Genomic DNA, 14,450 nt, shown 5'->3' with positions numbered 1-14,450 from the left:
TGCAGGATTTGAGTCCCTGGCGGCGTAGTGTGTTACTGATGGTAGGCTTTGTTACTTTGGTCCCAGCTCTCTGCAGGTCATTCACTAGGTCCCCCCATGTGGTTCTGGGATTTTTGCTCACCGTTCTTGTGATCAATTTGACCCCACGGGGTGAGATCTTGCGTGGAGCCCCAGATCGAGGGAGATTATCAGTGGTCTTGTATGTCTTCCATTTCCAAATAATTGCTCCCACAGTTGATTTCTTCAAACCAAGCTGCTTACCTATTGCAGAGTCAGTCTTCCCAGCCTGGTGCAGGTCTACAATTTTGTTTCTGGTGTTTATTGACAGCTCTTTGGTCTTGGCCATAGTGGAGTTTGGAGTGTGACTGTTTGAGGTTGTGGACAGGTGTCTTTTATACTGATAACAAGTTCAAACAGGTGCCATTAATACAGGTAACGAGTGGAGGACAGAGGAGCCTCTTAAAGAAGAAGTTACAGGTCTGTGAGAGCCAGAAATCTTGCTTGTTTGTAGGTGACCAAATACTTATTTTCCACCATAATTTGCAAATAAATTCATTAAAAATCCTACAATGTGATTTTCTGGATTTTTTTTCCTCCGTTTGTCTGTCATAGTTGACGTGTACCTATGATGAAAATTACAGGCCTCTCTCATCTTTTTAAGTGGGAGAACTTGCACAATTGGTGGCTGACTAAATACTTTTTTCCCCACTGTATCTAATGTGTGATACATTTGTCAGTTACCATTGAACATTTGACAAGCATTGAGTCTTTTTGCATTATATATAAAAAAATTAAAAAAACGTACAAACTGTTACTTACAACTGAGTCAGTCTTGTTTTCAGTGATGACAAGTCTCTCCTCATAGGTCAGGTTTGTTCTACAGGGAAGTCCCACGTGTGGTTGTTGGTCTTATAGCACACATACCAGTCTCAGTTTATGAGAGCACCTATCCAGTTGAGTACTAAAGTTAGAAATGTGATCACAAGTTTGGTAGATGAACAGAAGCAATTGCAGCAGCTGTAATTCCTGAAACACACTCTGCATCTCTTGCGGCAAAACGTCTTCTGCTAGATCTTAACAATTAGCATGATAACACAAGTTATTATAATGGGTGGACACAGCATCTACAGTATGCCATGAGGGCCTATGGGTTATACGCTGTCCCATGCAGGCTTGAAGAAGCACGGAATGTTCAATATGTACTGCAGAATGAAGACAGCCAGGAAAACTAAAACACTTGCAGCTTTGGTCAGCAGGGAGAGAAGTCTCTGAGGAAAGTCAAAACTGAAAATTTGCCATGGTGGCTGAAAAAAGTCACAATTCTACAAGGAATTATTCAAAATAGCAGTTTTTGATTCTATGAAGGTATCGTATCTGAAGATTATGCCTTTGTTAAATGTTTTTCATGACGAAATGGAATGTTGGTTGTTCAGGCCAGAGGGGGGAGGTTTTATGATGTTATTTGAAATGTGCCGCTTGGAGGGTGACGCCCGAGGGGAGACTGGTGATTGGCCAGAAGAGGGGAGTCACTCCTCTTTTTGCATTGTTTATAAATAGGGGGTAAACGATGAGACGGCAGAACGGCCATATCAATCTGGGAGCCGTTCTCCGGACATCGCGAGTCTGTATCTATGCTGTAAATTCGTGATTTTAATAAAAGCCTTTAACACGATGCAGCATGGCGAACTCTTTGTTGACAAGCAATAATTGCCACCATTCATCATATACGACATAATGGCGCCCAACGTGGGGCTGGTTTTGCGTCTCCTCCTTGTTTCAGTCAACCGCCGGCCTAACTCTCTCTGAAGCATGGCCGAAAAAAGGGTGAGTGTTCTTACCGCTTCGGAGTTTGTTAGATTGGATATGACTTGTGTACATTGAAGAGATGTTCCATTATAACCTGGCCTCAGGTGGCGTTGTGGCTGGTCGACTAGAGTCTGCTAAAATTTATTTCATTGGTAACGGGTGACAATGGCAAATTTAGAGCAAAAGGAACGGTAGAACTTTATATTTCATTGGTAACGGGTGACAATGGATTGGCAATTAATGTTGGGATACGTATGCATTTTTAGGGCACCGTTAATCTGGAAAGACCTCAAAACGGGGCGACTCGCAGGAGTGGGCCAGAAATCCAGGGCTTAGTTAGACTGAGTCAGGTTGATTCCTTAAGCGGGAATTATGAAGTGAATGGTTGTATTTATGTTATACTCCTCCTCTGGCCGACGGGAAATTGGTTGGGGGTAACCTCTTGATATGAGATTCATCTTTCAAGGCAGCATAAAGTTAGACGGGGAGAATTGGACGATTATTTATTTGGCAACGGTGCAGGATATTGATTTGTGTAGTAGGCTGCAGTTGGCTAGAGGCTGAAGCTAAGGCTGGATTGTTTTGGGCCACGTGGTACATCGTTGCTCAGGCTAATTTTTGTAAGGCTAAAGTGTGAATCATGCTATAGTGTACCTTAGGTTAAGCTAAATGCTAATGCTACATGCTAATTGTGTTGCGTGCTACATGCTAACGTATCCTTAGAGATTCCGTTGCGACGGGTGAAAGTCTCTTAAACTTGTTTATGTGTTTGTAAGTCAGGTTATATGTTTTGTGAGCGCTGGTAAATGTTGTTTGACTATAAGGGGGAAATGGGGAATTACAGCTGGACTGTTATTATGTTTGGGGAGAGAGAGTAGAGAATCTTCCTTCCACGGTGAAATTGTATTGAGGAATGGGTATGCGCATGCGTTTAATTTTGCGACACTACAGTACCAAACGTGGGAGTTGGAGTTTATGGCACGAGATTAGGGAACGTTTTGTTTTACGGCACCATGAGGGGATGCTGAGACTCAAGTATGAAGTTAAAATGATATTTGCGCATGCGTGATTTTACGGGGCTAAAAACTACAACATGTGGTTATGTGCTAAGCCTACAAAGCACGGCATTATGGGTAAGGGTCATAGGTCCCATGTGGGGGGTCGGAAGGGATAATAGTCACAGAATAAGAGAGATTTTGGGGAAAAATCTCTTAGGTGTTAAACGGCTGTTGTTCGAACGGGAAACTATTTGGCGAGATGTAGTAAAGTTATAAATCAAATATATGTTGACGGAGTATAATTAATTAAATTAAAAGACGATTAAAATTAAATGAAATGTTTTGGAGCGATCTATGTAATAAATGATATTTGCGCATGCGTGGGATTCTGTAAAACAACACATTGGTTAAACTGCAGGGGGAGACAGAGGAACACAGACGACGGAACAAATACGCATAAAGAGATTTTAACACGATGATTCTAGTTTAAACTGCGATTGGTTAAAGATGAAACTTGTTTTGTAGCCTATTGAATTTATACAGTAAATATAGGATAACGGATTATAATAGATTGAATTAAATAATTAAATAACGGATTAAAATAAAAAAGGTTTTTGAGCGATCTATTTAATTCTGAGTTTAGTCTTAGAGTGAATAATGTAGAACGAATGAATATTGAATGGTTGGAAATACTCAGTGATGGCATTAACTACTAAACGCTGTTCTTGTGTCTGTGTCCCTTGTCATGAGAGACAGGAGAGAGGGGGAGCGAGGAGATACAGGAAGTGATCACGTCACGTGGCAGAGGATCAAGTCAAAAAGGTTTTGGTACTGATTATGGTTACAAAATCTTTCCCTAACAGGATATGTGATGTTGTGACCATTTCGCATAAGCTTGGCAAACTGATTCATTAAAAATTGCATTTTGGAGGCTATGTGCATCACTGGGGTTTAATTACAGATGTGTTGGGAATCCAGGATGGATTGAGGATTCTTCTGTAAATTTATGATAATTAGAGCTATAGAGCAAGGGGGTTTATGGGGATTGTAGTATTGAAGGGTTAGAGGCTTTGTTTTTGGGATTGCTTTGAAGTTGACTAATTTACTTGCATTTGATGGGTTGTGGTAATATACTCAACACTAATTGATAAGTTGGTGACATAGGATATAGGAATAAAATTGGGTTTAATTAGTCAGGATTTATTTGGAGTTGTTAGGGTTATATTAATAATTTAAGGGGGAAGCCAGAGGCTATACAGTCTAAAATAACATAGTTCACAATAAAGGAATTTAAAAGGGTTGATATAGGGGAAAATTGACTAAAATAGTAATTATTTAACTAAGGTAGTGTTAGGAGAGACTAATGGCAGATGTTAGTACACCTTTCTCACATACGGATTCAGCAGAAAGACATCATCCAGCAGGGTGATTATGGCATCAGAGATGAAGACGAATACGAGCAGAAACGACGATGAAGATGAATCCAGAAGACGGAAGAAAATGAGATGTCTGGAACGTGAAGGAGAAGAGGATGATGTTGATGAGAGGTCATGGGTGGAGGTGACTCTGTGATCAGAGGGAAGTGGCAAGAGAGGAAAGAAGAAATGGATACTAGAGATTTGATCTCTGATGAAAGTTGAAGGTACAAGAGCAAAGAAGAAATGGAGAAGTGGAAGAAGTAACACGACTGGATGAAGACCTCAAGAATTGAAGGAGAAGAATAATACAGTGAGGCCAAAGGAAAGGCCACTAGTAAGAAGATGATATTTCAAGAACAGAACTTAGAAGATAACCTTTTGAAGAATACTGATAGGTCCACAACGAGAAGAACCGGACGAAGAAAACTCTATCAAATACAACTTATAACTGGTGGTGGAGAAGAAGAAAAGAAGTGTTGGTTATGAAGACTCAGAGTGAATCAAATCAACAATCACTGTTACAGCTTTAACTGAACAATATCAAAGGCAATTGTACCAGCCAAGGGGGGACCAGATGTTCCATATCGACTGTCAGTTTCTGGACAGACACAGAATTGTAGAAGAAGAAACAGAGGAAGATCAAGGAGCAAGTGAAGATCACCTGTGCTTCAGGTGAACACTAAATATTCTAGAGTGCCTAGAATATCCGGAAGGGGTGCATTGCTGAGAGCATCGATTAGAGAAGAAGAGAAAATAGCTAACAGTTGAAACCACTGGCCATTAGAAGTGATAGTGAATAGGGGAAAACTTATTTGGGTTTAGACCTAAAGAGGTTAAACATCTCACTAATTGATAACGAATTAGGATAGGGATTTGAGGTAGTAAAACGGTTAATTACTCTTAAAGTACTAATATTAGAAGATACTGTTATTGTAGTGTTGGGAAGAGAATTGAAGCGTACAATAAGATGCACACTAGACGACTGACTGTCTGGTAGAATATTTTACGAAGTAGGGTTTTTTGGGAATCATTTGCTTAAAAGATAATATCATAGGAAGGATGATAATGTATTAGATTACCTGTTAGACAATCTGTCTGGGAAAATAAACTTAATAGAGTGACTGTTATTCTGGGTTACATCCTGACACAAAGAGATTTGAGGTTAGGCTAAAGGTGTTTAGTCGGTTTTGCCAAGTCTGTGTGTAATGAGTCAGAAGCAGGTGGGAAACTTTCCCAATCACATATTCCAAAAATTTGGTGGTAAGAGATTTTGTCAATAAATCAGGGGAAAAGGTTTTAAATGTTATGAGAGAAAAGATTAGATTAAAATAAGTTAGGGGTAGGCTAGGTTGAAGGAACTCTGAGACAGTAAGCTAAGTTTTAACGGTAGTAGTAAGAGAGAGAGAGAACAGTAATGAATGACACTTTAGAATAGGAAGATCAAGGTAATTGTGGGTACCTTTTGTTATAATCAGAAGGTTTAAAGTTTAGAGGTAGAACTGAAAGGGGGAAAACGTGACACTAGTGGTGATGGATGGAAGTACAAGGAAAGAGTTCAAAGTCTTAGGGGAAAACTGGGGGAAAACTAGGAGTAAATAAGGACATTAACACTTCAGTCTATTAGAACAACAGGGAGAAGCAATTTAACTCTTTCAACATTGATAGGTATTAAAGTCATAAATATATCGCATTTGATTATAAGGGAACCAATACAGCACCAATTTTAGGGGAAAAATACTTATTAGGGTTTAGGATGGGGACGTTTCTCCCATATGGAGAGATAATTATGGAGAATAAGTATTGTTATCAGGACCAGGAGTAAAAGGAGGTATAGTTTAGAAGAGGGTTAGGAGTGACTGTTCACTTATGTTGCGTAATATTATAGAGAAAGGTTAGGGAGAATATATGTGTACTTATCTAGTGCAAGCATTAGAAGTTGTTCCGGTTAAGAATTATGGGTTAAAGGGCTATGTAATTTGTAAGGTGACGCCTATAATGGAAGATTTGAAGTCTGTAGAAGTTTCCACAGTCACAGAGGGAGTTCAGGAAGAGTAGATTACAGTCACTCCAACAGTAGATAAGACACAGAGGATAATGGGAATGGGAACTTTTGCACTAGAAGTAATTAGGGTTGATACAGCAGCTAAATCAACTACTTTAAGGGTAACTTTGGAAGGGATTAATGATACGATGTAGGGAGTATGACATCGACAACAACTTTTCTGAAATAATGACTCAGGAGTTTATGTTACGGATGGAGAGGGCTGTCAATGATAGTACGAATAGGATTAAAATAGGAGAGCAGATATTAATAGAAACAATATAGATTAATCTGAAATGGAGAATATAGATTCATCATGGAAGCTGCAGGATGGGGTCTTTTGATTTTGATGACAGAGGGGGGGGGCATCTGATCAGTGCTGCTCGTTCCTCTGTTGTGAAAATTAGAGATAGATTAACTCATTCTGTAAGAATCAGTGAGGAATCTTGAGGGTTGATGTCTGTTGGGGATGCCAGCCCAAGACGTGTTAGACGGTCGCGCGGCCTCTGGCAGGTGTGGGTCAGGGTTATGCTTTGTCATGACTGTGGTATCGGCAACAGTCATTGACAGATAAAATAATGTAGTTGTCAGACCAGTAGGGTTTAAGTGTTCTTGGGTAAATGGATTACCCTATGGGAATTGTTAGATGGAAAGTAAAGTCAGGTAACAGTGGAAACCTGAAATATTCAGGTGAAATATTGAGGGATAAAAGTTGTTTTTGTTCTAATAAAACATATGAGGTAAGGGGTATGTTTATGGGAAGATCAGAGTGTGATGTTATATGATAATCTTGGATAAGTATGACCTTAAGGGTAGTAATGACAAATAATAGGTTACTTTTTATATATCAGGTAGTAAGAAGAGCAGGACTTTGATGGTTAAAAGATTAGCTTTTGACTGACAATGTGACTATGGGAATTTTAGAGATATTTGGTGGGTTTGTGATGATAGAGTATATTCTTACCCTATGGGGGATAGGATGTTGTTACAGGTCAACGTTTAAGCTTCCATATGAGGTTTTTACCATTAAAAGAGGAGTGGTACCAACACAGAAATCTGAAGCTAGGGTTGAAAATGGGGTGAAAAGAGACATGGCTACATGTCATAGTCTTCAAGCCTATCATTGAAGGGTAAGTCTAAGGGAGAAGGGGGGACTTCATTCATGGTATGGTGTAACATTTGGGAAGATAATATTGATAAATATTAGTTATACTTTGAGTCCAGATAGTTCAGATAATATCACTGGGGTTATAGATGCATTATAAGGGATGTGTTTGGGAGGATGCAAGATCAATTAGGCCAGTAGGGGCAGTGATGGGTCAGATTCTAGTTTAAGCTTTGATAACACTGTGTGATGTTTGTACTGACTTTTGAGAAAGTTATGAGATTGAGATAGGTTGGAGAAGTGGTGCCTGGAGACAACACTCAGATGCCGGTGTTGACTGTTCCTGATCTGGATAAAGATGGACAAGTGGAACTGATGGATAAATATCATTTTTTTTTTTATGAGTTGATTATTTTTCAAATGGTTTTTTCAATATTAGTATGATTTTTAGTATGATTTATGAATCAAAGGGGGGAATGGATAATGTGATTCATGCATCATTTATGTATCATTTTTTAAATTCTTAGGTGAAATGGAGGTTTAATTTGAAAGTGGTTGTTTTGCAAAGGATACTGTTTGGTCGTTTATTTTCTTGTCATTCCAGAAGCATTTGGGAGAACATGTGGAGATTGGAATACTCAAACAAAGACAATATGAAGGGACAATATGACTGGAGGAGATGAAACAAGGAGGGTGTGGCTGATTCCATCATCAACAAGTCCATTGGAAGAGGACACTACAGGGAGAGGAAGTGTAGTGGACTACATTCCAGTGTCTGCAATGAAATATAGACATATTTGATGTGTAATACATAATTGTGTCATATTCTTAGGTATTGATTTTAGTAGAATGATGTTTGATGTTATTGAATGCAGATGAGGATCTTAGATGCTTTTGTTTATTTCGATGGGGTTAGGGACAGAAGGTCTAGGAAGGGAGAGATTCATTGTACGATTCGATGGGTGGACCAGCCGTACAATGGATATTTATGGATAGGATTTTGTTTACATGTGTATTTAATTACATCATAGTTTCAAATGCATTTACATGGTTAATGAGGTTATCTGGAGTACCGACGGTGGTTGCCTGGGGCAGAGGGACCGTGAGAGAATTTTACTGTCTTGATTGATATGGATGGATGGCTGCTGGACAGTTTTTCGCTCTTACACTCCATAGAGATTTCTTCATATGTCATAGTAATGTATTCACACTTCATAAACAGGTATTTCATAGGAAGGTATTTACACTCTAGAGGAGAATGTGTTTGGTTTAATGTTAAAGATACTCAATGAGATAAATGGTTAATAGTCATAATCTTATTCTGTTTGTTTTCGAGACGTTTATGTCGTCTCGAAAGGGGGGAATATCGTATCTGAAGATTATGCCTTTGTTAAATGTTTTTCATGACGAAATGGAATGTTGGTTGTTCAGGCCAGAGGGGGGAGGTTTTATGATGTTATTTGAAATGTGCCGCTTGGAGGGTGACGCCCGAGGGGAGACTGGTGATTGGCCAGAAGAGGGGAGTCACTCCTCTTTTTGCATTGTTTATAAATAGGGGGTAAACGATGAGACGGCAGAACGGCCATATCAATCTGGGAGCCGTTCTCCGGACATCGCGAGTCTGTATCTATGCTGTAAATTCGTGATTTTAATAAAAGCCTTTAACACGATGCAGCATGGCGAACTCTTTGTTGACAAGCAATAATTGCCACCATTCATCATATACGACAAAGGTCTGAGGCTCCCGAGTGACGCAGCGGTCTAAGGCACTGCATCTCAGTGCTCGAGGCGTCACTACAGACCCCCTGGTTCGATTTCAGGCTGTATCACAACCGGCCATGATTGGGAGTCCCCTAGGGCGGCGCACAATTGGCCCAGAGGATGAGGCATACAAAGGTATTGGTATTGGTATGTTTTACAGATCACATTTACCATCCTCCTCCCTTAACTCTTCAATGAATATCCTACAGGCCTCTACATTATGGACAAGGTATGTTTATGAAACCCATTATCAAAACAGTTTTTTTCCTTCACAAAATCCAAGGTATGGATTCACAGACTTCACCCTCCCTACACCTCTGATGAATATAACAGGAAACCTGTTCAATCACCATGCACTGCAAAATCATTCTGGCTATGGATACGGAGAACATCAACACATTAACATCAACAGGCCAGAGGATATACCCATTGGGCTTGGGGCTCAGCTGGGAGTTTACCTCATTTTTTTTTTTTTTTTTTTTTTTTAAACTAAAATATTGTGTTATTGTTATGCATATTATTATTATTATTAATAATAATAATAATAGGAGAGGGGGGGGTAGTTTAAAAATTTACCCCAAAAGGATCTTCAAAGGGGATCCAATAAAAGGAGTTCTTCAAAAAACTTATAGGGGTTCCCCCACAGTTTCAATTTGAAAAACCCCTAAAGGATACTCCAGGAACCTTTTCTTTTTCTGTCCACGTGATACGCTAATCCCACATAGAACAGCAATTCGACATCTTGATTTGATGTAGTCCTGTTCTTTAACTTTGATTCTTCGTTGAGATGGAGATGTGAATCCAACATATCAATTATGAATTTTTAGACAAACTGGAATTAACTGGAAGGCAGTTGCACAAAATATACATCTCCTTCAAATGTTAATATCTGGTTTCGTTGACAACCAAACACAATTCATTATCACTTTTGCAATACAGTAAATAGCCTATTAACTTGTTGACAAGTTAACAAATGTTATGTTGGATTTACTTCAACTAAACCAAAAATACAAGCGAAAGAATAGGATTAAGCCAGTGGCTCAGATGAACTATCCAAGCAGATGCGGTCCTTTAAATGTTGATATTTAGTTGCGTTGACAACCAAACACAATTCAACATTGCTTTAGTAATACAGTAAATAGCCTGAAGTTAAGGCTCTCTTTCAGAATAATGTAACAGTATTTAATTAACCTTAAAATGAGTAACACATCCATGGCCACATTCTGAGGTTAACCTACTGTAATTATAAATGTGTTCTTATGTAATCATAGAAAGAGATAGCAGGTCTGTGGAGATCTTCACAATTGCTATAATAATCTGTGCAGAATCTCGAACAGCATTGATCACTTGCACCACATTTACATTTTAGACGCTCTTATCCAGAGCCTTGCTCAATGGCACAGACAGATATTTCACCTAGTCAGCTCGGGGATGCAAACCAGCTACCTTTTGGTTACTGGCCCAATGCTCTTAACCGCTACGCTACCTGCCACTATGTACTTTTAATGTAATCTCAATTGCAATCCAGGTCATTTGGTTGTGCTATTAGATGAAGCACAGTGATATCACATTCAATTGTATAAATACAAAATATCTGACATTTGTTCCCATTTGAACTTTGTTGTGCTTTTAAATGGTTGAAAGCGCAGTAATAACACATTTAGATGACAACTAAACCAAAAATCAGACAGTGTTTTCCATTGGAATTTGTTTGTGCCAAACCCACTGGCTCCAGGTCATCTATACATCACTTCTAGGCAAGTCTCCGCCTTATTTTAGCTCATTGGTCACCATAACAACACCCACCCGTAGTATGCGTTTCAGCAGGTATATCTCACTGGTCATCCCCAAAGCCAACACCTTTGGCCGCCATTCCTTCCAGTTCTCTGCTGCAAATGACTGGAACGAACTGCAAAAATCTCTGAAGCTGGAGACACTTATCTCCCTCACTAACTTTAAGCATCAGTTGTCAGAGCAGTTTACCGATCACTGCACCTGTACACAGCCCATCTGTAATTAGCCCACTCAACTACCTCATCCCTATATTGTTATTTACATTGTTATTTATTTTGCTCATTTGCACCCCAGTATCTCTATTTGCACGTCATCTTCTGCACATCTATCACTCCAGTGTCAATACTAAATTGTAATTATTTTGCACTATGGCCTATTTATTACCTTACCTCCATAACTTACTACATTTGCACACACTGTATATAGATTTTCTATTGTGCTATTGACTGTACGTTTTGTTTATTCCATATGTAACTCTGTGTTGTTGTTGTTTTTATCGCACTGCTTTGCTTTATCTTGGCCAGGTCGCAGTTGTAAATGAGAACTTGTTCTCAACTGGCTTATCTCAAAGTTGCATATCACGGGGGCTGTTCGATGCTAATGCAGTACGCCACAGGATGTTTTTGTGCTGGTCAAGGGCAGTCAAGTCTGGGGTGAACCATTTTTTGAATGGGGCATGCTTATTTAAGATGAGAGGAAAGCACTTTTAAAGAACAACCAGGCATCCTCTACTGAGGGAATGAGGTCAATATCCATCCAGGATACCCAGGCCAGGTCAATTAGAAAGACCTGCTCGCTGAAGTGTTTTAGGGAGTGTTTGACAGTGATGAGGGGTGGTCGTTTGACCGCGGACCCATTACGGACGCAGGCAATGAGGCAGTGATCACTGAGATCCTGGTTGAAGACAGCGGAGGTGTATTTAGAGGGTAAATTAGTCAGGATGATATCTATGACGGTGCCCATGTTTACAGATTTAGGGTTGTACCTGGTAGGTTCCTTGATAATTTGTGTGAGATTGAGGGCATCTAGTTTAGATTGTAGGACGGCCGGGGTGTTAAGCATATCCCAGTTTAGGTCACCAAGCAGTACGAACTCTGAGGATAGATGGGGGCAATCAATTCACATATGGTGTCCAGGGCACAGCTGGGGGCTGAGGGGGGTCTGTAGCAAGCGGCAACAGTGAGATACTTATTTCTGGAAAGGTGGAATTTTAGAAGTAGAAGCTCAAACTGTCCAGACCTGGATAGTATGATAGAGCTCTGCAGGCTATCTCTACAGTAGATTGCAACTCCGCCCCCTTTGGCAGTTCTATCTAGATGGAAAATGTTGTAGTTGGGGATGGAAATTTCAGAGTTTTTGGTGGCCTTCCTAAGCCAGGATTCAGACACTGCTAGAACATCAGGGTTTGTGGAGTGTGCTAACGCAGTGAATAACTCAAACTTAGGGAGGAGGCTTCTGATGTTAGCATGCAAGAAAACAAGGCTTTTACGGTTACAGAAGTCAACAAATGATAGCGCCTGGGGAGTAGGAGTGATACTGGGGGCTACAGGGCCTGGGTTAACCTCTACATCACCAGAGGAACAGAGGAGGAGTAGAATAAGGATACGGCTAAAGGCTTTAAGAACTAGTCTTCTAGTGCGTTGAGTACAGAGAATAAAAGGGGCAGATTTCCGGGCGTTGTAGAATAGATTCAGGGCATTATGTACAGACAAGGATATGGAAGGATATGAGTACAGTGGAGGTAAACCTAAGCGTTGGGTAACAATGAAAGAGATAGCATCACAGGAGGCACCGATTGAGCCGGTCTCCGCGTGTGTGGGGGGTGGGACAAAGGAGCTATCTGAGGCAGGTTGAGCGGGACTGGGGGCTCTACAGTGAAATTGAATAATAAGAACTAACCGAAACAGCAATAGGCAAGGCATATTGACATGGGAGAGAGGCATAAAGCAATCACAGGTGTTATTCGAGAGAGCTAAGACAACAACTGGTAATGGCGAAGAAAGTTTGGGCTGAGGCTAAACAGATAAACAGGACAGATAAACAGGATGGGGTACTGTGTAAAGGAACAGTCCAGCAGGCATCAGCTGTGTAGCTGAGTGATCATAAGGTCCAGTGAACAGCAATAGGTGAGTCCGGGAGCAGTTCAATGGCTGCTACGGCACAGGCGAGCAGGAGGCACGGCTGTTGATTGCGTGTGCTAGCGGGCCGGGGCTAGCAGATGGATCTTCGTGGTCGTCGCAACGGGAAGCCTGTTGAAACCACATCAGGCGATTACGTCGGCAGACCAGTCGTGATGGATCGGCGGGGCTCCGTGTCGACACTTGGAGGTCCCGTCCGGTTGACAGAGAGGTAGATAGCCGGGAGATGGGCCTGGCTCAAGGTTAGCTCAAGGCTAACTGGTGCTAGCTTCGGGACAGTGGTGATTAGCCAACAACAACATCCATTCGGTTGCAGCTAGCTAGTTGCGATGATCCGGTGTTAAAGGTCCAGCGATTCAGTGATTCCAGCAGAAATCCGATATGTTCTGGGTCGATAGCGCGCTGTGCAGACTGGCCAATAATTGTCCAGGCTAGAGCTGGCTGGTAGGTAGTGCAGGCCACGGACAATGGTGAAAACCGCTAACGGGGGCTAATAGCAAGTAGCTAGTAGGTAGCTAGTTAGCTGGCTAGTTTCAGCTGGTTCGAGATAAAAAGGTATAAGAAATAATAGAATCCGTTCCACATTGGGTGAGGCGGGTTGCAGGAAAGTATATTTAGTTGAAGGATGAAAAGTGAGATTGAGAAATATATACGAAAAAGACAAAAAACAAAAAAACGGGTTATTTACACGAGCACACTACAGAATACACGACCGCACTGCTACGCCATCTTGGTAGAGATATATACATATGAGATGAGTAGTGCAAGATATGTAAACATTATTAAAGTGACTAGTGTTCCATTTCGTAAAGTGGCCAGTGATTTCAATAGGCAGCAGCAGCCTCTAATGTGCTAGTGATGGCTATTTAACAGTCTGATGGCCTTGAGATAGAAGCTGTTTTTCATTCTCTCGGTCCCAGCTTTGATGCACCTGTACTGACCTCGCCTTCTGGATGATAGCGGGGTGAACAGGCAGTGGCTCGGGTGGTTGATGTCCTTGATGATCTTTTTGGCCTTCCTGTGACATCGGGTGCTGTATGTGTCTTGGAGGGCGGGTAGTTTGCCCCCGATAATGCGTTCGGCAGACCGCACCACCCTCTGGAGAGCCCTGCGGTTGTGGGCGGTGCAGTTGCCGTACCAGGTGGTGATACAGCCCGACAGGATGCTCTCAATTGTGCATCTGTAAAAGTTTGTGAGGGTTTTAGGTGCCAAGCTGAATTTCTTCAGCCTCCTGAGGTTGAAGAGGCTCTGTTGCGCCTTCTTCAACACACTGTCAGCGTGGGTGGACCATTTCAGTTTGTTGGTGATGTGTACGCCAAGGAACTTGAAGCTTTCCACCTTCTCCACTGCGGTCCCGCCGATGTGGATAGGGGGGGTGCACCCTCTGCT

Source organism: Coregonus lavaretus (genome assembly GCF_964263955.1).
Source record: "Coregonus lavaretus genome assembly, chromosome: 5".
NCBI lineage: Eukaryota > Metazoa > Chordata > Actinopteri > Salmoniformes > Salmonidae > Coregonus > Coregonus lavaretus.
Note: the sequence above shows the minus strand (reverse complement) of the source record.